This window comes from Octopus sinensis, linkage group LG3 (assembly GCF_006345805.1).
Source record: "Octopus sinensis linkage group LG3, ASM634580v1, whole genome shotgun sequence".
Classification (NCBI taxonomy): Eukaryota; Metazoa; Mollusca; class Cephalopoda; order Octopoda; family Octopodidae; genus Octopus; species Octopus sinensis.
The window spans coordinates 21,833,172-21,858,171 of NC_042999.1; the positions used below are offsets into that span (position 1 = coordinate 21,833,172).

General features: G+C 35.4%; 1 protein-coding gene across 1 annotated transcript in view; it reads left to right on the forward strand.

Annotated features, from left to right (window-relative positions):
• Nucleotides 1-25,000, forward strand: part of LOC115209720 (toll-like receptor 13) — a 61,181-nt gene that overhangs the window by 27,713 nt on the left and 8,468 nt on the right. Inside the window, exon 2 of the mRNA XM_029778216.2 lies at nucleotides 24,372-24,484. The gene's annotated coding sequence lies outside the window, so the exon portion shown is untranslated. The remainder of the gene's footprint in view (nucleotides 1-24,371; nucleotides 24,485-25,000) is intronic.

Consider the following 25,000-nt stretch of genomic DNA (forward strand, 5'->3'; position numbering starts at 1 on the left):
TGCTGGAAAAGCATAACTCTGAAATTATCGATTTCAAATTTTGGTACGAGGTCAACAATTTCGGGAGAAGTGGTAAATCGATTACATCAACACTTGTTCCCAACAGGGACTTATTTTATCGACTGCGAAATGATAAAATGTAAAGTCGACCTCAGCCGAATTAGAACTCAGAACGTAAAGACGAATCAAAAACCGCTAAGCATTTTGCCCGGCGTACTAACGATTCTGCCAGCTCACCGCAAAAGAGACCGATAGAATAAATACTAGGCTTTCAAAGAATAAGTCCTGGGGTCGATTTGCTCGACCAAAGGCGGTGCTCCAGCATGGCCGCAGTCAAATGACTGAAAGAAGTAAAAGAGTAAAATAGTATATGTATATATATATATGCACATACCTACATATATATGTATATATGCATGTATATATGGGTAAAGGACGTCAAAAAAACGTGAACTAAATGAAAAACGAGAACATAAAAAACAACAAAAACATGGAAAGTGAACTTTTTCGGACATCCATAGAAACAAATATAGAAACGAGACAGGCAACATAAAGAACAATCCCTTCAGCGGTTTTCCCCTTTTTTATCTACTCCGCGTTTTCGAAGGTTAGGACAAGACGCGACTTCGTTAAAACAGTCCTTCCCGCAAAACAAATTAATAAAATTGATCATGTTTTTCTATTTCCACACCCTACATCCAATTTATTTTAATTTCAAAACATTTATGAATTGTACCATTTCTTGTCAAGTGGTGTTTTCGTTACAAGTTGGCGAAATATCTATCTGAGTACAGGTTTGTTTCGAACCTTGGCGGCTACATCTGGACGCTTTTCATTGGTCTGTTTCTTCTTTCTGGTCATGGACGATTCAGGTGACTGTTGCCAAGTAGTGTCACATACATTGTTCGATATATGTTTATACCACGTCAATATATTTTTATATTACTCGATGGAAAAACCTGCTAAGTTCATCACGAATTACAGTAGCCAGTCAGGCACTCATAAACGCTTTCAGACTTACAAACATATGTAAAGACCCTGGCATTGATAAAATTCTTAAGTTGTGACTGAAGTACATAACCAGTGCCTAGAATGTGTAACAGCAGTAATCATGGAACTGGTAACATGGTCAGTATCAATACCTGAATAGCTGCTCAGAAGTAAAAACATTTTAAATTTCAGTAGAAAACGCTAAGACTGATCTATAGTTTGTTTTGCAACAACATAAACAGCCCTAACATGTGTAATTTTTAACGGTCTAGCTGCTAATTCGGAAACCAAATAATACCTTCGAGAAGGATGCCATGTAAAATTATGTATGGCTGTAAAGAGTATCCATTGGAAAACAGAGTAATTATAAACGATAATAAATAGAAGGCAACGTGCTTAGTATGGCATCGAGTGGTTATCGAAAAGCGTTTGATAAAATACCATAATATCGAATATGGAAAATATCCCACCTATGTAAGGCGGTACCAATTTTAGCATGGTATATCATCCATGCAGTGCCAAAGTATGTAGTGATGATACATGCAGAAGCCAAGCGAATCCACTGAAAACCAACATTATGACCATTGAGAACAGAAGCCAATCAAGGAGACTCTAATTATTTCTTCTCTACATACCTCAAGCTGTATTAACACTTTTAAAGAATGATGCGCCTATGGCTACAAGTGTTTTAGATAAATTATATGGCATCTTGAACAAAGTCTATTTTCAATGCACACTACTGAGGTTGAATAAGTGACAGATTGAGTAATACAAACAACATGATATAGACAGCGAAATCAGACTGTAATTGAACCCCCTATATACAACTGTATGTATGACGGCGCATATGATTATGTATATATATATATATATATATATATATATATATATATATATATATATATATATATATATATATATATGTGTGTGTGTGTGTGAGTATGTCGGTATATATATATATATATATATATATAAATATATTATTTCTAATTCTCTCTAATTCGGAAACCAAATAATACCCTCGAGAAGGATGCCATGTAAAATTATGTATGGCTGTAAAAAGTATCCATTGGAGAACCTAGTAATTATAAACGATAATAAATAGAAGGCAACGTACTGGAAATTAATAGTTATTGCCAAGTTAACATGACAGTCCAGAAAAATAGAACGAATGGTGCCTTTGATTAGCTCCAAGAGGCCATCGCCTCTAGCTAGTTATGTAACACACGAACCTGTGTCCATTATAACCTTCGAACAGGGGAAGTCAGCCGCTTCCCCTTGCTGGTCTGCCATCTACAGATTAGATTCAGGGTATTTGCCCCTTATCAGATAACGGGCAAATACCCTGAAACTAGTCTTATCTGATAAGGCCTCGCTTCTGAAGACAGTATCTACTTCCCAGTCCTCAAAGCGAGCTCCTTGCTTGCGTCTGTTCCATTTACTGTGTGCCTAGGTATAGTATTTCTCTCTACGATAATCAAGAAGATAACAGGCAATCATAAGTTGTCTGGAACAGTTTATTTTAACGAGATACCTCTTGAAATCACTTGATGAGAAACATGTACACTGAGGGATACAGCCAAACCAGCTATGCCCAGTTATGCAGTATCCCACCTGCGAGGAATCAATATCAGATGGGTCGAAACGATTGTAGTGATCAATAAAGGTTCTTATATCTTTCTTCTTCAGTCTCTCTCATTGAGTACATACCCAACGAACACGAAGTCAGTGAACGTGCTCTACCGACAATTTACCACGTGTATACAATTCGATTTATTAACTACTATATATATATATATATGTGTGTGTGTGTGTGTGTGTGTATACATATACGTATATATATATATATATATATATATGTATTTTTACACATTCAGGAGTAGTGAATCTGTATAGATACAACCCATAAAAGAGAAAAAACGTTAGAAAAAATATCAATACAGAAGAGTCACATAAATATCGAAACTTAAATTTAATATTTTGTTACAAATAAGGTGGCATATATACAATAGCCAACTGTCTTATAAAGTCCATAATATACCGGAAGTTAGGTTAGTTTAAAACGTTAATCAAAAACGCCAGTTAACTACTAAAAGTGTCCGAAAGGTGATATAGTTTAGTATATGCATATCTGTAGAAATGTAGACAAGCTACGCTACCGATACATGTAGAAAACAACAAAACAGTAACAACAGTGGGACTGGAAACATATTTAGAAGTTAAGGTAATAGGAAACTGTCTATTATGATGTGATAACAAGAAAACATTCTCTTCTCTCTATAACGCAAAACAGTGATGTAACTTGAAGCGAACTCCTAAGGAAAACGATTTATATAAAAACAAATCAGCAGAAAATATTTTAAAACATGGAGAGAAAACCTGTATCATTGCCAATCCCCTACAATAGTCGACAAACAAGTAGTGATCTAGAGGGAAAGCCGATAAAAGAATTCTAATATTTGCCATACAGGGTTTATTTGTTTTATTTTGCAATTTCTGTTTCTTAACATTGTTTGACCTCCATTTTATCTTTTAGATGTTTCGCGATTTCAGTTGTTTGTGTTTGTCATTTTGCTTCATGTCTTCATGACTATCTGTAATTGCAGCATCTGTTTTTGTATTTCTTGGCATGTCTAAAGATAGAAAACTCTTTCTTTCTTCGTTACTTATTTGTTGTTGTTTTTTTTTTATTTTTTACGTAGCAATGGTTCCCTACCAGATATATTTGTAGTTCTGTGATGAATATTTTGAAATAGTTTTCTAGTTGAATAAGGCCGTCACTACCTCGTATTCGTGATAAACCTAATATTTCTATATCATGTATAAAACTGTGTCTTTCTAAACGCAGTCGATATTTTCCTTGTTTTCCTGCCCACTTTTCTTAGCTTGTTCTGTGGTTCAATTGAAAACTTTATAAGTGCTATTTAATACTGGAACATCTAAAGTATTGATGCCTATTACCCTATTTTAGCTCTGTTTTAACTATTTATCTAATGCGTCTTCAAAAGTCCTTCGTCGCCACTTATATGCATTGCGCATTGCTCTTTCATTAATTCCTGAGTATTTGGGTTTTTGTGTTTGGTATAATTTTCTTATCTCAGTCCTTTTATCTAACACAAAATTAATGTTCTTAATTAATTTTACTTTCTTCGAGTTCACCTTGGTACACTTTTCTATGGCGAATCATATATCGATTTACTTGTTAACTCTACGTACTGTCTCTAGTAGTAATTCTATTTGTTTATCATATAGAACAAACTTGAGCTTATCCATATAAAGAATATGGTTGATTGTTCTACCGTAGCATTTGTATCTAGTTCCATCCTTGTTTAACATTAACCCTTATAAAAAATGGGGGATTGAAAAGAGGGAATCCACTTATAATATAAATGGAGCCAGGTTTAGTAACCATAATTCTTTTCTTCTATAATGAAAAAACTGTTTGACTTATAAGTTTCTTGTTTTTCTGTTACTAATGCTAACTTTCATGCGACCATTATTTTCAAAAGCTTTCTAGTAGTAAATCCATGAACATTTGCAGCATTCTCTTGCTCTTTTCTTAAAAAGAGATTATTTTATCTAATAGTATGATGCTATTAACGTTAATGCTTCGTTGATTGCAGGAATACACATAATAGTCGTGTCATTTTCACGAAAGTCTGTGATTTCTGCAGCTTCGAAAATTAAGCTGGTGTTTCTGTTTACTGCGTCAATTAGGTGTTGTCTCTGATTCAGTCAGCTTTATTTCTTAGTATTGTTTAACCTCTGTGCTAGCACCATATGTGTCCACGTTAAATGTTTTGTCCAAACGTCAGAACCCCAGTGGTGTATTCGTTTCTATATTTCTAGCATCTCCGATACTTCTGTTATGGACACCCACAGTGGATAACTGGTACTTAATGTATCAACCCCGAAAGGATGAAAGGCAAAGTCGACCGCGGAGGAATTTGAACTCAGGAAGAAATGACAGACGAAATACCTATTGCTTTACTACCAACAAGGGGCTAAACACAGAGAAGACAAACAAGGACAGACAAACGGATTAAGTCGATGATATCGACCTCAGTGCGTAACTGGTACTTAATTTATCGACCCCAAAAGGATGAAAGACAAAGTCGACCTCGGCGGAATTTGAACTCAGAACGTAACGGAAGACGAAATACCGCTAAGCATTTCGCCCGGATTGCTAACGGTTCTGCCAGCTCATCACGTTAAAAGTGTTGTCCAGAAGTCGGAACACCAGTGGTATATTCGTTTCTATATTTCTAGCATCTCCGATACTTCTGTTATGGACAGCCACATATTTTCTAATGATCGTTTGTTCCTTCTCCAGCCATGCCTGGCACATAAGGACCGGTCTCCCGGTTTCATTGGCGTATAGGTTCCGCACCTGGGGGACGCCGGTCCGTCTCAGGTGAGTTGCTAGATGCAGAAGGAAAAGGTGAGAGAAAGAGTCAGCAGAAGTTCGCCATTACCTTCTGCCGGAGCCACGTGGAGGTGAGCTGTTTCGTTCATAAACAAACACATGACCCGGTCTGAGATTCGAACCCGTGCTCCCTCGACTGCGAGTCCGCTGTTCTAATCACTATGTCATGTGTTATTTTGATCAATCTTTCCCGCAGTGACCCCTAGCTGCCAATACTGCTCCTCATGAGTCCTCTAATTTTCATACTATTAGGTTGTCCCAAAAGTTCGTAAACACTTGCGAAAATTGAATTTTTACTCGCCAAGTACTAACAAAAACAACAAAAATTATTCCTCAAAATAAAGACCATTATTTTCCAAGACTTTCTACGAACTTTTGGGACAACCTTATATTAGTGTTACATTTATAGAATCATTTGCGCTTTAGATATTTTCTGTCGGAGGGGATTTCTTTTGTTTTTCATAGATTCTCTGGCGTTTTACACATTTATGGATTATTTTTTATTTAAAAAGGATCACTTTGACTATTTCTTTGATTTCAGATACGTTTATTATTATTTTTTTTCGTTAAGTTATATTTAGTCGTTATTTCTCTTTTCTACTCTTTTTCTTTCTTTTCAATTCTGTTGTCTTCCTATTGATCTCATAAAGAATTAATAACATTCATTCAACTATTTTCAATTTTTCTCTGTGTTTATTTTCCATGCTGTTCGATTGGGCTTTAATACTCCCATCTGAAGGGGGACCCACTTGTCTTTGTAAACAAAAAGGCTGATACATATGTTATTTCATTTAGCCTGGTAATATCAATGATTGTATCTGGGATAATCAAGTTTGTGGTTTTTATTTATTTTAGCAGTTTCCATCGTTGAGTTTTATATTTGCTGAGAACTGCTTTGACGATCGTCATTGGTGGGGATATAATATAGTACTAATAATACACTGAGAGGATTAAAGTAACTGCCTGCTCTCCTAGCTAATGTTTCATACTCGAGCTTATCTATTAAGGCAGCGAATGGGCGATAAAATTGGAAGATTATTCGACAAAAACTCTTTCTGATATTTCATTGTTTCTCTTTACGTTCTGAGTTGGAATCGCGTTTAATTTAAACAATAACTTTCTATGTCGACGAAACCAAATATTATTATCATAGTATCCTTGTAACTTTCTATGTTGACAAAAATAAATATTATTATTATCGAAATTTGAGAAATCAGAGATTTTGCTTGGTTGATTGAGTGACATGTTGAATCTGCTGGTTCCGGGTTCAGTCCCACTGCGTGGCACCTTGGGCAAGCGTCTTCTACTATAGCCTCGGGTCGACCTAATCCTTGTGAATGGATTTGGTAGACGGAAACTGAAAGAAGCCTGTCGTAAATATGTGTATATATGTGTATATATGTATATATATATATATGTGTGTGTGTGTGTGTGTCTGTGTTTTTCCCCCAGCAACATCGCTTAACTATCGATGCTGGTTTGTTTACGTCTGATAATGGCAGGCTTAATGGCAAAATCAAGCGGCGTAATACGAATTTCAAACATATACTCTTTTACTCTTTTCCTTGTTTCAGTCATTTGACTGCGGCCATGCTAGAGCACCGCCTTTAGTCGAGCAAATCGACTCCAGGACTTATTCTTTGTTAGCCTAGTACATATTCTATCGGTCTCTCTTGCCGAACCGCTACGTTACGTGGAGACAAACACACCAGCATTGGTTGTCAAGCGATGCTAGAGGAACAAACACAGACACAGAAACATACACACACACACACACACACACAGACAGACACACACACACACACACACACATATATATATATATATATATATATATATATATACGACGGGCTTCTTTCAGTTTCCGTCTACCAAATTCATTCACAAGGCTTTGGTCGACCCGAGGCTATAGTAGAAGACACCCAAGGTGCCACGCAATGGGACTGCCACCCGGAACCATGTGGTTGGTAAGCAAGCTACTTACCACATAGCGACTCCTGCGCCTATATATTAGATTGATAGATAGATAGATAGATAGATAGATAGATAGATAGATAGATAGATAGATAGATAGATAGATGGATTTTCTTTTCCATTCTACATGGTGTATAAAAGTCAGACGTCTCCCCAAGCAAGTTTCATGGGATTGCTTATTTCGGCAAACGACCTAACCCTGATTTGGATATACCAGATTTCTTCTTACCAATCGTAATTATAAGTAACCTGACAACACATTTCAATACTAGTATTAGTATCATGGTATCTCTTCGGCCAAGTTTTTTTATTTACTTATGCCACATTATTAGCTACAAAGTTTATAATTTTTCACCAAGCAAATCTTTAGCACTTTTGAACATAATTCTGAAGTAGAAAAATCAGAGATTATTTTTCTTGGTTGATTATAAAGCAGACATTGCGAATAAAAGATTCTACAAGTTTCGACTGATTGTGAGTTATGGGGAATTGAATAAGTTAATAAACCGTTTAGTGAATCGAACTTTTTTATTATCAGATATAATCTTTGATATTAGTATGAAATTTCCCTTAAATTCTATCGTCAGTCTTTATGCCGTGTAAAGAAAAATTTGCTTATGGAAAAAAAAATCATTTGATACCAAATGTTCTCTTTCATCCCTTTATTCCTTCTCTTAATATGTTAGTTATAGTTACTAGGTGAGATTTAATATTATTAGTAACTCAGCTAAATGACCGCACTTTCGTTTTGGCTACTTTATCAAACAGTCTCTTGTTGTCATTTTAACGTGATGTGCACAGTATGATTAACAAAATGAAGTAGGTTTATACTGGTATGTGTGTATATAGGCATGTATGAATGTATGCATGCAAGCAGCTATAAATGGATGAATGGCTAAATATATGTGTCGCTAGATTACGAATATTCTAAGCACTTTTTAGTGTGTTTATGAATGTATGGATATATGAGTATACATCTTGTGTGCGTGCATGTGATTTATGAGTAAATTCCGCTAACTATCAGTAAACTATAATTAACATGACTCATGTTGAAGAGATTAAATAAAAGTCAAAGCTTTTTTAATCAGGAAGCGTTTTTCCCTCCTTCATTCTGTTGTTTATCTCGTTTTTGATTTGCTATGTATTGGTGTCACAAGGATAAGCTGTTGGCTTTAACAACTAAAACCTTTCCTTGATTAATTTACATCCTCGATTAGGCCGACAGAGTTTACACAGAGAGTTTCTAACAAGATTATATTTTCTTTTACAATTAGTTACATTTTATTATTATTTTCTCTAAAGTTCGTTCGCCAGACATGACAGAGTTCTTGTGTTGGTGTGTAAATATTTATAAGCCAGTCGATTGGTACCTTGTGGGATGCGATTTAAGATGTGTATGTGTGATGTCACAGCGCTGTATCTCTTATTGGAGTAGGACCCCATTGTGTCTCTTAGTTGAGTTTCTTTTAGGATCTGTAATCGATGGGAATGAAATATTTTCCGGGCCTAAATAGTAGATCAAGCCATTTGAATACAATAATAAGTCTCTGAACGAGGTATAAACGTTAGCTGCACGACAATGTGAAGTATATTTGCCACTTAAATGTGGCTAACCACTAAGGGTGGGTGTTACTGTAGCTTGTAGACACAGGAGAACATCATCTCCAGCTGGCTATTGACCACTGGAAAAAGGATATATGCATTTACATTGGGACCCCTTCGCATCGAAGACCGGAGATTGTCGTCCGCTGATGACAGGTAAATACACAGAAACCCGGGTCCGTGCGCATCACGTCAGGCCGATGATGGGAAGGATGGCTTCCCTTTGCAAATACTGATAGGGCACAGAAAGTGTGTCAATAGCCAGCTGGAGAAGATGTTCTCCTGGGGCTAAAAGCTACAGTAGCATCCACCCTTAGTGGTTAGCCACATTTAAGTGGCAAATATACTTCACATTTGTATACAGTTTAAACCATTTTACTACGTAGGTTTGACAGAAAATAATAAGGCATTCATGATTATTAACATTGTAGCGTTTTGGAACATTTATGACTGTTAATTCAGATAAGAAAGTATTTGTAATGTTCCTTTCATGTTATGGATCACAATATTGCAGTGTTATATTTATGAACTTAATGCATTATTATATAAATTAGTGTTTCTCAATTATTTTTTTCTATGGGACCCATTTGATTCCTTTTTAACTCTACTGGACTCCAATATCAAAAACAAAAGCACTAATATATTTTTATAATTAAGGCGTAGGAGTGTCTGTGTGGTAAGTAGCTTGCTTACGAACCACATGGTTCCGGTTTCAGTCCCACTGCATTGCACCTTGGGTGAGTGTTTTCTACTATAGCCTCGGGCCGACCAAAGCCTTGTGAGTGGACTATTTAGTAGACGGAAACTGAAAGAAACCTGTCATATATATGTATGTATATATGTATGTATGTATGTGTGTGTATATGTTTGTGTGTCTGTGTTTGTCCCCTTCAACATCGCTTGACGACCGATGCTAGTGTGTTTACCTCCACGTAACCTGGCGGTTCGGCAAGAGAGACCGATAGAATAAGTACTAGGCTTACAAATAATAAATCCTTGGGTCGATTTGCTCGACTAAAGGTGGTGCTCCAGCATGGCCACAGTCAAATGACTGAAATAAATCCTTTCTCAATAAATGTCCGTACACTAACATAATGTCTGTTTTCTTTCTCCATGGATTAAAAAAGTATTATATATAGTGTATTTGATAAATAGTATACTTAATATGTATGATTCAAATTTAGTGCTCCGAGTCGTGAATAAAATTATTTCGACCAAGCTTATATCGCTGTAAGACGATACAACAAGCTTATTTTCATAACGTTTGTAAACAAGAAAAATAAATCTAAATATTTCTATAGTTATCAAATTTCATCTTTGGTAAATTTCTAAGAAGAAAAGTACAAATCATTTGTCCCGGTTCTCTATCACTCACTGTATAATATTTATGTAGAATTAATTTTGTTGCCATCCATAGTATTTAGAGTTATCGTCTCACCACTGAATGCATCGTGTTCGTTACGGTACGTGATACAGGAATGCGGCGAGCTTCAAAATCGTTGGCACGTCGGACTAAATACTTAGCGGTATTTCTTCAAGTTCTTTACAGGAGTTCAAATCTTGCCGAGGTCACCTTTAAGCTCAATAAAATAAAGCAACAGTCAAGTCGTGGAGACGGTATAACAGGCTTGCCCTCTCCCTTTCCCACACCTTAAAACTACCAGTCTAGGACACAGCGACGGACTGAAGCTAAATTTTGTAACTCTAATTAAAAGTGTTTATACACGCATACACACACATAATAAATATACTAATTATAAATTTATTATTTATACTGTCTTCCTCATTAAGTGTTCAGCAATATTTGGCGAACAAAATATTACTTGCAAGATGTACCTCCAAATAAATATCCGACCGTAGTCATATAGTTACATAACGAAGTCACATCACATAAGCTCTCGAGAGTCTGTGGCTGTTTCGCAATCAGTTATTTTTCATTGGATTCGATGCCAGCGCTTCACAAAATTATTTCTATTGAAGAGAGAAACTTAGTTGTGTTGTTGATTAAATTGAAGTTTTCCAGACTAATCAACTCATCTTTGTCGAGAATATTTCCATTATTTAAGTTTTGACCTATCTATCTATTCGTGGTCGACAGAGAGTGTTATCCATCAGGATATGTATTTAATACTAAGCTCTACTCTAAGTACAATTTTTCTTATTTAAAGTGAATGAAGCAATAGCCCTTTTTGGTTAGGTCACAGCAATGTCCTTAAGAACCCAGCAATAGCAATGCTCTTAACCAACAGACTGATGGATTTACTATTATTATTAATATTATTATTACTATTCTCACATCTAATTTGGAATCCACGAATAATGATCGTTGATTAGACTGAGTAAAATATATTGAAGAACTTAAGACTGTGTAAAGTATGCCGAGAAAATGATATTCTGGAAAGATTATAAAATTAAATTTTGCAATATTATTAACCTGAAAACATTAATTGTTGTATCTGTTAAGAGGAATCATAATCCTCGAATGCACTTCTGATTGTAAGAGATTCAGATATGTTTGAATATTTGGTCTTAGAACTATTTAATTTCTTTTATAAAAGAAATCTACATTCACTACCATGGTGATTATGTAAAGAATAAGTATTTTCGTGTGTGATGATGGATCCATACCCTCTTTTGTAGTGGATCTACTTAAGTAAATTCACATAATGTTAAACATTCTGGGTATCCTTGTCTGGTCTAAAACTAGAGCAAGGGGTGTATGTATTTAATTGTTCTGGGTTTGGAAGGACAGTAAATAGTGTTTAATCAGGGTATGATAAGTTGGGCATAGTAACAATATGAAAGTAGATTGTTGAATGCAATTTAAAATATGTTATGATGTAGGGTTGACAGAAGGTAGACCGAATTATTGCAACTTCATTCCCTTGAAGGATTCCATAGTCTAGCACACATTGTTGTATATTTCCTTTGTATAGTGAGTCAAAAGCTCTAGCGAAGTCCACGAATAACCGAACAGCAAAAATAGTCTTTGCTGAAACACTTCTTTATAATTTGTATGATTGTTAATATTCTTTTCTACTCTATATACAAGACCCGAAAATTTATTTTGGTCGGGGTGGGGGGAGTCGATTAGATCAACCCCGGTATACAACAAGTATTTAATTTATCGACCTCGAAAGGATGAAAGCGAAAGTCTACCTCGGCAGAATTCGAACTCAGAACGTAAAGATGGACGAAATATCGCTAAGCATTTCGCCCAGCGTGCTAAATTTTCTGCCAGCTTCCGAGTTCGATTCCAGGCAGAGACCTGAATAACCCAAGTGTCTAATGTGATCAATTTGTTGGGGTTTTTTTAAAATTTCGTTGCCTCGTTTCCAATCTACTAATGAGTTATTTTGTACTTTATCCTTATTTGCTATTGTTACGCTTTGAAGAATTCCTATTTTTCTGAAGGGCTGCTTTCTTGATAGTAGCGAATTTGTCAGTGCCAGTTTCCAAGATGCTCCATCCCTCGATTTTGAATGAGCAGCAGAATGCAAATTTCTATATGCAGCTTCCATTTTCTGTTTAAATCTCTGCAAATCTAATTTATATCTTGATGACGAACTGGTCATACATTTCCTCATTGTTATTCCGCGTAGTCCAGTAATATTGTCTATTGAGATTGCGATTGATTTGGGGTTTATTGGCAGGCAGGTTAGGACACCCGTTAACGGACACGATTCGATAACCAGAAGGAATTTCTGAAAGCCGCTGTGAGCTTCCAAGTTCATCATGTTGTTAATCCACTTTAGGTTGATGAATAAGAAATGAAGATTTGCTTTTGTGCCATTCGAGCGAGCGTATATCCATAATTTACTTCCGTTTTTCTGAACATTCGCAATTCTGCATAATAGTTCGTTTTCTCAAACAAAATTCTATGATGTTAGTAGCGGCACTAACTTGAAAATAATACAAATGAAACTCGATAGCCTCCATATGAAATGTTATTTAAGTCCATATTACAACGTTTGATCTGTTTTTCGATACTCTACGATCACTGCACTGAAAACTAAGCTTATAAGTGTCTTCACGTATTATTAAATGATTTATTACCTGACATTACTAGTTCACTCTTTCATTTGTAGCTATTTCAGAATGTAGTTGCGACTAAAATTTATACCATAATTGCCAGGGTTACTGAAGTTGAACTTCATAAATATCTTGATATTCGCTGAGCTGATCTTACTTGGAACCTCCTATCCACACATACATAGAATGACGCACAGAGATATACACACACACGTTCCTTACATATGTATGTATATATTCACATTCACACACTAATTTACAATATCTATCTCTCTTTCGCAGAATGAATTATGCTATCAAATGTAAACTACATTCAAATTGAGTTCCTGAAATGCTTATCGAAATTCATTCTTAACATAATATTCAATATCCAATAATATGCAATGCAATATTTAGCTTCATCATGGATGATTATAGTATATTCTATACATGATATAATAATATATCATCCAAAATATTTTATTGTATAATACGCCATTAGCAATAGGGAACGTGCTATGATGGTAGATAATATTCACACAACTCGAGTGGATAAAATGATATCAATGTGGCTCCCATAGAAACAATCTTTGAGAACACGAGATCGAAAATCCTCGCAGAAAACATTTCTTATTTTCATATATTTTGAATTTTTTAATTGAAATTCATGAATTTTATGAAAGACATCTATGATACCGTTCTATATTTAAGAGATGAGGAATTATGTGCATTATTTACATTATTTATGTTATTTACATTTGACCCAGGTTCGAAATTTCCCCAAGACACCTGATGAAGGCTGGAGGATATATCAACCGAAAGGTTGTGTTAACAACAAACAAGATAAGGACAAATATCCGTCAAATGTAAATAATGTAAATAAGGTACATAATTCCCCATCTCTTAAATATAAAACTGAAACATAGCATATTTCGTTTTTGTATTTGGTTTGCAAATGTTTTGTTCTCAACTTTTGTCTTGAAACGTATTCTGTTATGTCCGGAGAGGGTCGTTGCCTCAATGATAAACACACGCACTGGTTCATTTTCACTAGTTTATACATTTTATTAGTGAATTTAATCAATTAGCTAATCGAATTTTTAATTAATCGTTCTGTCAATCAATCGATGAAAAAAGTATGTCAATGTCCTTTCGTTGCAAATCGCCACTTCATCAATTGGACATCCTATATACTACAGGTCTGCCTCAGGCTAATTAAAACCGGTTCATACATATCTACCCGTTCTTAAATAAATTATACACCCAACCAAATCCCCATGAACTCAAAAAAGAGAACAACAATTCGAATAACCGAATAGCAAAAATAGTCTTTGCTGAAACACTTCTTTATAATTTGTATGGTAGTTAATATTCTTTTCTACTCTATACACAAGACCCGAAAATTTATTTTGGTCGGGGGCAGTCGATTAGATCAACCCCGGTATACAAGTACTAAATTTATCGACCTCGAAAGGATGAAAGCAAAAGTCTACCGTGGCAGAATTCGAACTCAGAACGTAAAGATGGACGAAATATCGAAATATCGCTAAGCATATTTTCACAAATATTCATCACACATACAAAACATGCAAACAACATAAATGTCAGACTCATGCCAGACTTATGCCTGGGCGGAATTTGATCTTAGATCGTAAAGACAAGAGAAATACTGCTAAGCATTTCGGCCGGAGTGCTACCGTTTCAGCCAGTTCTTCGCCTTTATTAACCCATATAATAACTTCGTAATGCCGCTAATTCTTTCATCTTTTGAAATGTTTAACTGAGGAAGGTTTGCGTTATCTATGCTTTGCCTATTACATGTTACACAAACCTGAAAGATACGTATTAAATGCTTTTCAAAATATCACTATTTGATTTGACTTCATTAGTAACACACACACATACACACACACACATACACACACACATGCACACACACACACAGTCACACATATACATATGTATATATACATATACATACATAGATATATATATATATATATATATATATATATATATCATTAAGAGCTCCCAAATAAGGAAGCCTAGTGCTAGGGACGCAAAAAGGGATAAATTCATCGAAGACGAAAATAAAAAACATCTAATGGTAAATGTTTTTGATTTTCACTGTTGATGAATTTATCCCTTTTTGTGTCCCTAGCACTAGGCTTCCTTCTTTGGGTGCCCTTAATTATATTTCTATATGAATAATATATTGTCTAATGACTAATTCGTCTTTTGTGCAAGGCCACTGGTAATAATAATCTATGTTATTACCCTTTTTGATTATATCCACATATATATATATATATATATATATATATATATATATATATATATATATCCATAGTAGAGGGAAACCACTATGTGGACACCCTTATGCTAGAAATAGATCCGCTATGGTCTTACCACTAAGAAATGTTCTCAAATTTTTCTTCAGAACATTTCTTAGTGTTAAGACCATAGCGAATCTATTTCTAACATAAGGGTGACCGCATAGTGGTTTCCCTCTAATATGTATATAATATCAATTTTACTGAACCTTCAGTTTTTTTATATGGTAGACCACTGGTGTGAAATCGATGTTAATTAAATTAATATCTAATTTCTCACTCTCATTTAAAATTTAAATCTCTCTCTATATATATATATTTATATATATATATGCAATATCATATGTGGCAATTAGTCGGTTGCCATAATAAGACTCCGAGTTTCGGATATCGGGGCGGAAATCTGCTCCGGCATCTCGTCAGTTATTAAGACAAACAAAAATGCTATGACAATAACCGCTAAACAAAGGGAAATTACTTTGAAGATGATCTTATTAAGACTTAGCTTCTTTATTTGTCTTAATAACGGTCATCTTCTTAGTAATTTCCCTTTGTTTAACGGTCGTTTTCATAACATTTTTGTTTGTCTTAATAACCGACAAGATGCCGGAGCAGATTTCCACTCAGACATCAGAAACTCGGAATTTTATTATGGCAACCGAATAATTGTCACATATTATGTTACAGATAAATCCCTCTATTTATACAATAGCGAGGTCGCATTCATTATTTTGTTGTCATACTATTACACACACACACACACACACATATATATATATATATATATATATATATATATATATATAATATATATATATAAGCAAGGAAAAATTGTAAAAATGCAGAATGCTAAATTGAAAGAAAATTTTAATGTAAATGGGTGTATGGAAGAAGTTTTTGAAAAATTGATAAAATATATAAATATATATTAATTCAAACCGGTTTTCGTCATAATGTGACTCTTCAAGCATTGTAAAGGAAATAATTTTTTTTAAAGTGAGAAAGGGGAAAAAAGAAAATTGCATTGTTTTTTGCAAATAAATAATGATAAATATGTACAAAAATTTAAAAATAAGTACTCTGATACATTGTGAAGTCTTTGTGTATCTTGAGTTTAATGATTGTTCACGAAAAAACTACCTTGAATATATATATATATATTATATATATATATATATATATATAATATATATATATATATATATATATATATATATATATATATATATTGTAATAAATTAGAGATAAAACCACTATTAGGCAAATCAAACAATGAAAAACATAAGCCAATACATAAAATTAATTTAATTTATATTATTTTATTTTATTTTAAATATATATATATATATCAGGTACACAGAAATCTAGATGGTTTTATATTTACAGATTTTTATTAATATGTCAGATGTTTTTACAAATCATATTAATAAAATCTGTAAATATATAGCTATCCAGATTTCTGAGTACCTTATTTCTTCTAATATATAATACCTGTACATCACCTCCAAACCTTCTAATATATATATCCCTCTAAAATAATTACAAGCAGACAGAAGTTATGATATAGCTCTCTCTTTTCCACGTCCCTTAATAGTTATTTATTCGAGTTCTCTTCTTTGAAATGCAGTATTTCTCCATTTTTCTTTTTCATTCGTTCTTTTTATATAAAATATAATATTACAATGCCATTTATAAAACAATAAATTATTTATAAATTGTATGTATAAGAAAATTATTTGTATGTATTAGAATATAAACCTTCTGCGTTATCCTTAGTTATCTTATAGATTCTCAAAATATATCCAGTATATATTTTTTCCCATAGAAAATAACTGATAGAAGAAAATATATGCATGAATTACCTGATATAATTTTATTTGAATGCATAGCAACTGTGTCAAAGTTAAATTCAAAGGACAACCCGATAAAAGGGATACGTGACAATTGCTATATCCCTTTTATTGTGTTATATATATTGGGCGAGCTGGCAGAAACGTTAGCAGGCCGGACGAAATGCGTAGCCGTATTTTGTCTGCCGTTAAGTTCTGAGTTCAAATTCCGCCGAGGTCGACTTTGCCTTTCATCCTTTCGGGGGTCGATAAATTAAGTACCAATTACGCACTCGGGTCGATATAATCGACTTAATACTTTGTCCTTGTTTGTCCCCTCTATGTTTAGCCTCTTGTGGGTAATAAAGAAATATATATTATTTACCTCCTCCATACGCGAAATATCTTCCGTACGGTAAAGTCGTTCCGTATGCATGCGGGTTTGTTTTCCATTTTTTAAATATTTCCTTCAGTCATGACTCATAACGCCGGTTATTCGGTTTCCATGGAATACAAGCGATCGGGATAACAACATACCTTCTGAAGGGGATGGTGGGATCTTTACCCTTTGAACGGCAGATCGAGAAATTAGCTTTTTGTAATTAAACACTTTCAAACTTCGTACACTAGTAGAATGTGTCATATAAAACACCTTTTACTCTTAGTGTTGTTGAGAAAAACCCTAACCCTAACCCTAACCCTAAAACCGTAACCCTAACGCTAAGACACTAACCCTAAAACCTTAAAGCGAAAACCAGTACAAACGCACGAACGATGTCATAAATAACAGTGACAAGCAAAATATACACCGCCAGTTGTTGTTGACAAGCAACAGCAGTAATTTTATTCAGCTGAATACACGTCATTGATTGGTTGAAATTACGGAAATATGACAAATTTAGCACGAAATAACTTTGAATATATAAACTTTTCTCAACAACACTAAGAGTAAAAGATGTTTTATATGACACATTCTACCAGTGTCCGAATTTTGAAAGTTTTTAGTTACAAAAAGATTAATTTCTCAATCTGCCGGTCAAAGGGAAACGATCCGGATGATGCTCACCTGCAGGGTCCATAGCCAATAATTTCGTGGGGTGAGGACAAGTCGATTACATTGATGCCAGTAACTGACTAGGACATTATTCTAGCAACACCAAGGGAGTGAAAGGGAAATTGATCACGGTAGAAATTGAACTCAGAGCGTAAAGAACTAGAATAGCGCTCAGCATTTTGTTCGTGCTAAAGATTTTTATTTAATTATTGCCCACAAGGAGCTAAACATAGAAGGGACAATCAAGGACTGACAAAGGGATTAAGTCAATTACATTGACCCCAGTACGTAACTGGTACTTAATTTATCGACCCTGAAAGGTTGAAAGGCAAAGTCGACCTCGGCGGCATTTGAACTCAGAACGTAACGGCAGATGAAATACCGCTAAGCATTTCGCCCAGCGTGCCAAAGATTCTGCTAGCTCACCACCTAGGCATGGCATTTAACACTAGGAAATTGGCGGCCAACTGGCAGTCTCACTATATAGACGTTATCATGGTGTATATTATTTAACTGCTCCTTAGATTCCGTAAGCGGATTGCGGGCACGCTAGGGCACTGCCGCGGAGGGTTTTGTATGTCTCTAGCTGAACCGCTAAGTTACGAGTACGTAAGCAAAACAAGACCAGTTGTGAAATAGTCATACACACGCACACAGACATAAACACACACCACACACACACATATATATACATATATATATATATATATATGTATATATATATATACATATATATATACAATATATATACATATATATATATATATATACATATATATGTATGTATATATATGTATGTGTATATATATATATATACATATATATATATGTATATAAATATATATATATACATATATATGTATGTATATATATGTATGTGTATATATATATATATATATATATATATATATATGTATATATATATATATATATATATATATATATATATATATATAGGTAGTGGGTACCGGTTTTCTTCCCTACTTCAAGGAGTGACGACCCTGCCTAACACGAATCCCGGGCTCAGCCGGCTCCGGTTGACAGTCCTCGGTATGGGCCTCTATCCAGGGTTACGGAAAGGAGACAACCTTCAAAGAAATCCGGAGTGGAGCCCCGTCGGTGGTTTAGTGTTCGACTCGGCATTCTTCCGTTAGCTCCTGCAACCAAGATGGTGCCAAACGTAATGCTTTGCACTCCTTTGGACTACGTCAGCAAGGTCGAGAGAGGAATCCTGTTGATTGGGCTACCCAGGATTTTCTTACGTCTAGCCCAGGCCTGCGCAAAACTGGAGAAGACATGAAATGTAAAAACCCGACTGCTTTAGTTTATGCGCGACTCCATTGTCTCCCGAGACAAAAGGATGCCAACAACAATATATATACTCCTTTTTACTGTAAGTACAAGGTCTGAACTTTGTGGGAAGGCAGTCAGTTGATTACATTGATCCCAGTACTCAACTGGTACTTATTTTATCGACTCCCAAAAGGATGAAATGGGAAGTTGGCCTCGGAAGAATTTGAACTCAGAACTTACACACGGAAGAAATGCTGCTAAACATATATATATATATATATATAATATATATATATATCTTTTACCTGTTTCAGTTATCTCACTACGGCCATGCTGGGGCACCAAGTTGTAGGGTTTAGTCGAGCAAATCCACCCCAGGACGTGTGTGTATGTGTGTGTGTATGTGTATGTGTGTGTGTGTGTGTGTGTTTGTGTATGTGTGTGTGCACGCGCGCGTGTGTGTGTGTGTGATGGGTTTTCACAAATATTCCGCCTATGAAGTTAATTGAAAAAGCAAAACATTAGCCCATGGTGGCGCGCAGTTGGAAAGAACACGAATCCACATGCTTGCAAAATGAGTTTCTTAACCGTATACCCATGCCTTTACCTCCCACAAAACAGTTTAAAATGACATCAACACCACGGTGAAGAAGATATGTATGTAATACTGCTATTCTATATACATCGTAAAGTGCATATTCTTGTATGATGAGACGTCCAGTTAATAATATATTTTCAATAAAGACAAATTGTAAACTTATGGATTTATATTCCCACTTTAGAATTTTTAATTACGTTTCTTATTTGTTTAACATCTGTTCTGTGACTCAAATAACGGGTATCTATCTTGTCGTTTGTGAATAGCGACGAAAGCCCATTGCACTTTAAATGTTGCTTGCTTATAATAACTACTAGATATCTGGTTGTTGCGATACTGCTGTCAGCCGTCGGTAGAACCATTCAGTTAGCTGCCTACGAATCGATGATTTCGTGTTTGGATTTGGTTTTAAAGATTCTCCCCAGACACAACAGAATCGTTGATTGATTTACGAGAAATAAATTCTATCAGTTTCACCGCCAAATAATTCTACGAAATGTAACTCCAAATATTTCACGAGAAATTCCTGTATTGTGTGTTTCCCCATTCTATTAAATGTAAGAGCTACCATTCGCGCTATATAAAGCAACATTGGTTATAAAGCAATAATTTGCCGTTTTTTTCGACAGCTTCAACAGATTTAAACTCCGTTTAAATATAGAAAACAAGCGCATAAACTTATCTATATGTAATAAAAACTGGAACGTAACTAGGTGTAAGATTTTTTCTCAAAGAAATGTTACAGTGAGGTTTGTGTGTTAATAACGCAGGTCTTTGCTATGAACGCCCTCGGATCATCAGGCATTGTATTCCTACCTGATTTGCTCTCCTAGTTTACGAATTCTTCTGATAATTCTGAACTTCACCGAAGATGTTTCTTTTTTTTTTCTGACATAGAAAATGTTAAAATCGCTGAGCATTTTGTCTGGCGTACTGACGGTTCTACCGGCTAGCCGCCTTATACTGAAGTATATCTACTCCTTTTTACTGTAAGTAGAAGGCCTGAACTTTGTGGGAAGGCAGTCAGTTGATTACATTGACCCCAGTACTCAACTGGTACTTATTTTATCGACCCCCAAAAGGATGAAATGTAAAGTTGGCCTCGGCAGAATTTGAACTCAGAACAAACACGGAAGAAATGCCGCTAAGCATTTCATCTAGCGTACTAAAGACTCCGCCGGTTACGACGACGAGGGTCCCAGCTGATACGATCAACGGAACAGCTTGCTCGTGAAATTAACGTGCAAATGGCTGAGCATTCCACAGACACGTGTACCCTTAACGTAGTTCTCGGGGATAATCAGCGTGACACAGAGAGTGACAAGGCTGACCCTTTGAAATACAAGTACAACTCATTTTTGCCAGCTGAGTGGACTGGAGCAACGTGAAATAAAGTGTCTTGCTCAAGGACACAACGCGTCGCCGGGAATCGAACTCACAACCTTACGATCATGAGCCGAATGCCCTAACCACTAAGCCACGCGCCCTCACTAGCGTAATAACGTTGTTGCCAGTTACCCAACTTATGAATCAATATTTATGCTGCTACTACCGACCATGAGCTGGCAGAAACGTTAGCACGCCGGACGAAATGCGTAGCCGTATTTCGTCTGTTGTAACGTTCTGAGTTCAAATTCCGCCGAGGTCGACTTTGCTTTTCATCCTTTTCGGGTCGATTAAATAAGTACAATTACGCACTGGGGTCGATATAATCTACTTAATCCGTTTGCCTGTCCTTTTTTGTCTTCTCTACGTTTAGCCCCTTGTGAGTAGTAAAGAAATAGGTATTTCGTCTGCCGCTGCGGTCTGTGTTCAAATTCCGCCGAGGTCGACTTTGCCTTTCATCCTTTCGGGGTCGATAAATTAAGTACCAGTTACGCACTGAGGTCGATGTAATCGACTTAACCCATTTGTCTGTCCTTGTTTGTCCCTTCTGTGTTTAGCCCCTTGTGGGTAATAAAGAAATAGGTATTTCGTCTGCCGCTACGGTCTGTGTTCAAATTCCGCCGAGGTCGACTTTGCCTTTTATCCTTTCGGGGTCGATAACTTAAGTACTAGTTGCGTACTGGGGTCGATGTAATCGACTGGCCCCCTCCTCAAAAATTTCGGGCTTTATGCCTAGAGTAGAAACGAAAATTTATAATACTACTTCGCAAGCATTTTGCCGGTAAATAATTTCATTACTTCTTTCAGTTCAACATAAAAGGAGATATTTGTTTAATATATCTCAGTCAGGGTTCAATCAGTGTGCAAGAACTTATGCATGTAGTTTCTACATAGATTATTAAATTATGTGTGCAGAACCAGTTATCGGATTGGGTTATCACAACTGTAGTGCACGAGGACATTTGATACAAGCTGTACGGACCAAGAAGTGCTCGATATATCTCTGTAAAGACCGGAGTACCGTTTAATATGTGTTAAGCGGTTACTTAACAAAGCTGGAAATCTTCACACACACGGTATGTTTTGGTACTTCTCTGATTAGAAAACTTTCGACAAAGACGAGAGGCTTAACAGGAGATATGACAGGCGTTTGTGTGTAGATCTTTATAATGCGCCCAGAGTGATGTCCACTAAGTTTCTAGCTGCAATGGTTTTAGAAGTGGTGAGTAACGAAGGACAAGCCACCTCACATCATTCAATAGGGGTATTAAAATTATGCCAAACACTGAGAGTTGTTAAACCCTCGATGGATGACGTATACAGTGAAAGGCTATGCGCGTTACAACAATACATAGTTCTTGTGCACAAAGGCCTTATAATCCAAGAATGGATGTTAGGAAATATTTATGATTATATAACATGAATTAAGTGATCTCTAAACTGACCAGATTCACATTTCATGAAAGGCTGCTTGGGTAGTTTTTCAAAGGGAGATTATTCGACATCCTCACAACACTGTAGATTCTCTCTGAAGTACGCCATTGTCCAGGAGATGAGAGAAATGAATAATGACCGTTTAGTACAAGCGGGAAAAAGACTTCAGTGTTTAAGCGAAGGAGTGAACAGAACTGAATGCGGCTCCGTAGAATAATATGAAAACGCTGCTTATCGAAAGGATGTGCACAAAACTTTATTAGAAAACTTTTTTTTGTTTTTGTGTTTGTGTTAGATTAGAGTTGTTTTATTAACTACCAAGTATGTCTTCAAATACCTCTTGTTCACACCCTGTGTGTATACATATAGACAGACAGACAGACATATAGATAGATAGATAGATAGATAGACAGCTAGATAGATAGACAGATATATGGATAAAGGGATAGACAGACAGATAGATAGATAGATAGATAGATAGATAGACAGCTAGATAGATAGACAGATATATGGATAAAGAGATAGACAGACAGATAGATAGATAGATAGATAGATAGATAGACAGCTAGATAGATAGACAGATATATGGATAAAGGGATAGACAGACAGATAGATAGATAGATAGATAGATAGATAGATAGACAGCTAGATAGATAGACAGATATATGGATAAAGAGATAGACAGACAGATAGATAGATAGATAGATAGATAGATAGACAGCTAGATAGATAGACAGATATATGGATAAAGAGATAGACAGACAGATAGATAGATAGATAGATAGATAGATAGATAGACAGCTAGATAGATAGACAGATATATGGATAAAGAGATAGACAGACAGATAGATAGATAGATAGATAGATAGATAGACAGCTAGATAGATAGACAGATATATGGATAAAGAGATAGACAGACAGATAGATAGATAGATAGATAGATAGATAGACAGCTAGATAGATAGACAGATATATGGATAAAGAGATAGACAGACAGATAGATAGATAGATAGATAGATACACCTACTCACACACACACACAACATTATCATCACCACCATTATTATAAGTATTAACGTCGCCGCAGTCGTTTTTGTTATCGTCATTCATATCGCCGTGGTCGTCATTGTTATCTTCGCTGTTGTCGTCCTCCTCCTCATCATCATCATTACCATTACCATCACCGATTTGTACCGATGGCAATAAACATCTTACTTTCCCCCCAACCAAAAAAAAAGAAGAAGAAAAATTTAATGAACGCAAAGTACACATTTCATTCACTACGAAGTCGTTGCTAATGGCGTTGCTAACTTGTAGACTGATTTCTAAAATGAGGATGTTAACGTTATCAGTAAAGTCTTCTAAAACACACAAAAAAAAAAAAATTTAAACCAGCGCCGGCGATATTGAGAATATAAAAATTCCTTCCGCTTTTCTTCAGAGGTCGCTGTCATTTCACCTTGGATTATGTACATGCATTTTGCTTGGTTTTTCTTCCCAATTGCCGCTGTTATTAAGCCAAATTTGCAAGATTGGCAGGGAAATTAGAGAACTGTAAGTATTCCTTTTCTAGTTTTCTTTAAATGTATTTAAGTGTATATTTGTTATCATAGCCATTTATACTGAACCGCCGTGGGACGTTACAGGGCGGGTAATACTGCCACATATAAGAAATAGCTGAAAAACCACTAAGATATTGCAATTTGCTACTCTGAAAAAAATTGGCAATGTAGAATGTAGTTCTAAATTTATCTAAGATGCATTGTTTTTAACAAAAAAACTCCATAATGAATGTTATCTGAGCAGATGTACTGCAGAATCTAGCCTATCAACTATTAACAGTGGGCACACATTAATATGATACATAGATGCCTATTTCAATTAAATACAGCATCAAATACGTATACCGGATTTTTAAAAAAAATGGACTTTTATTCGTAACATAAGTGAGTAATTATGTACATTATTTAACTTATTTATATTATTTACATTTGACGGATATTTGTTCTCATCTTGTTTCTTAACACAATGCTAGGACGCAAAACCTCCTAAGCAGACTGAGTGCAGATA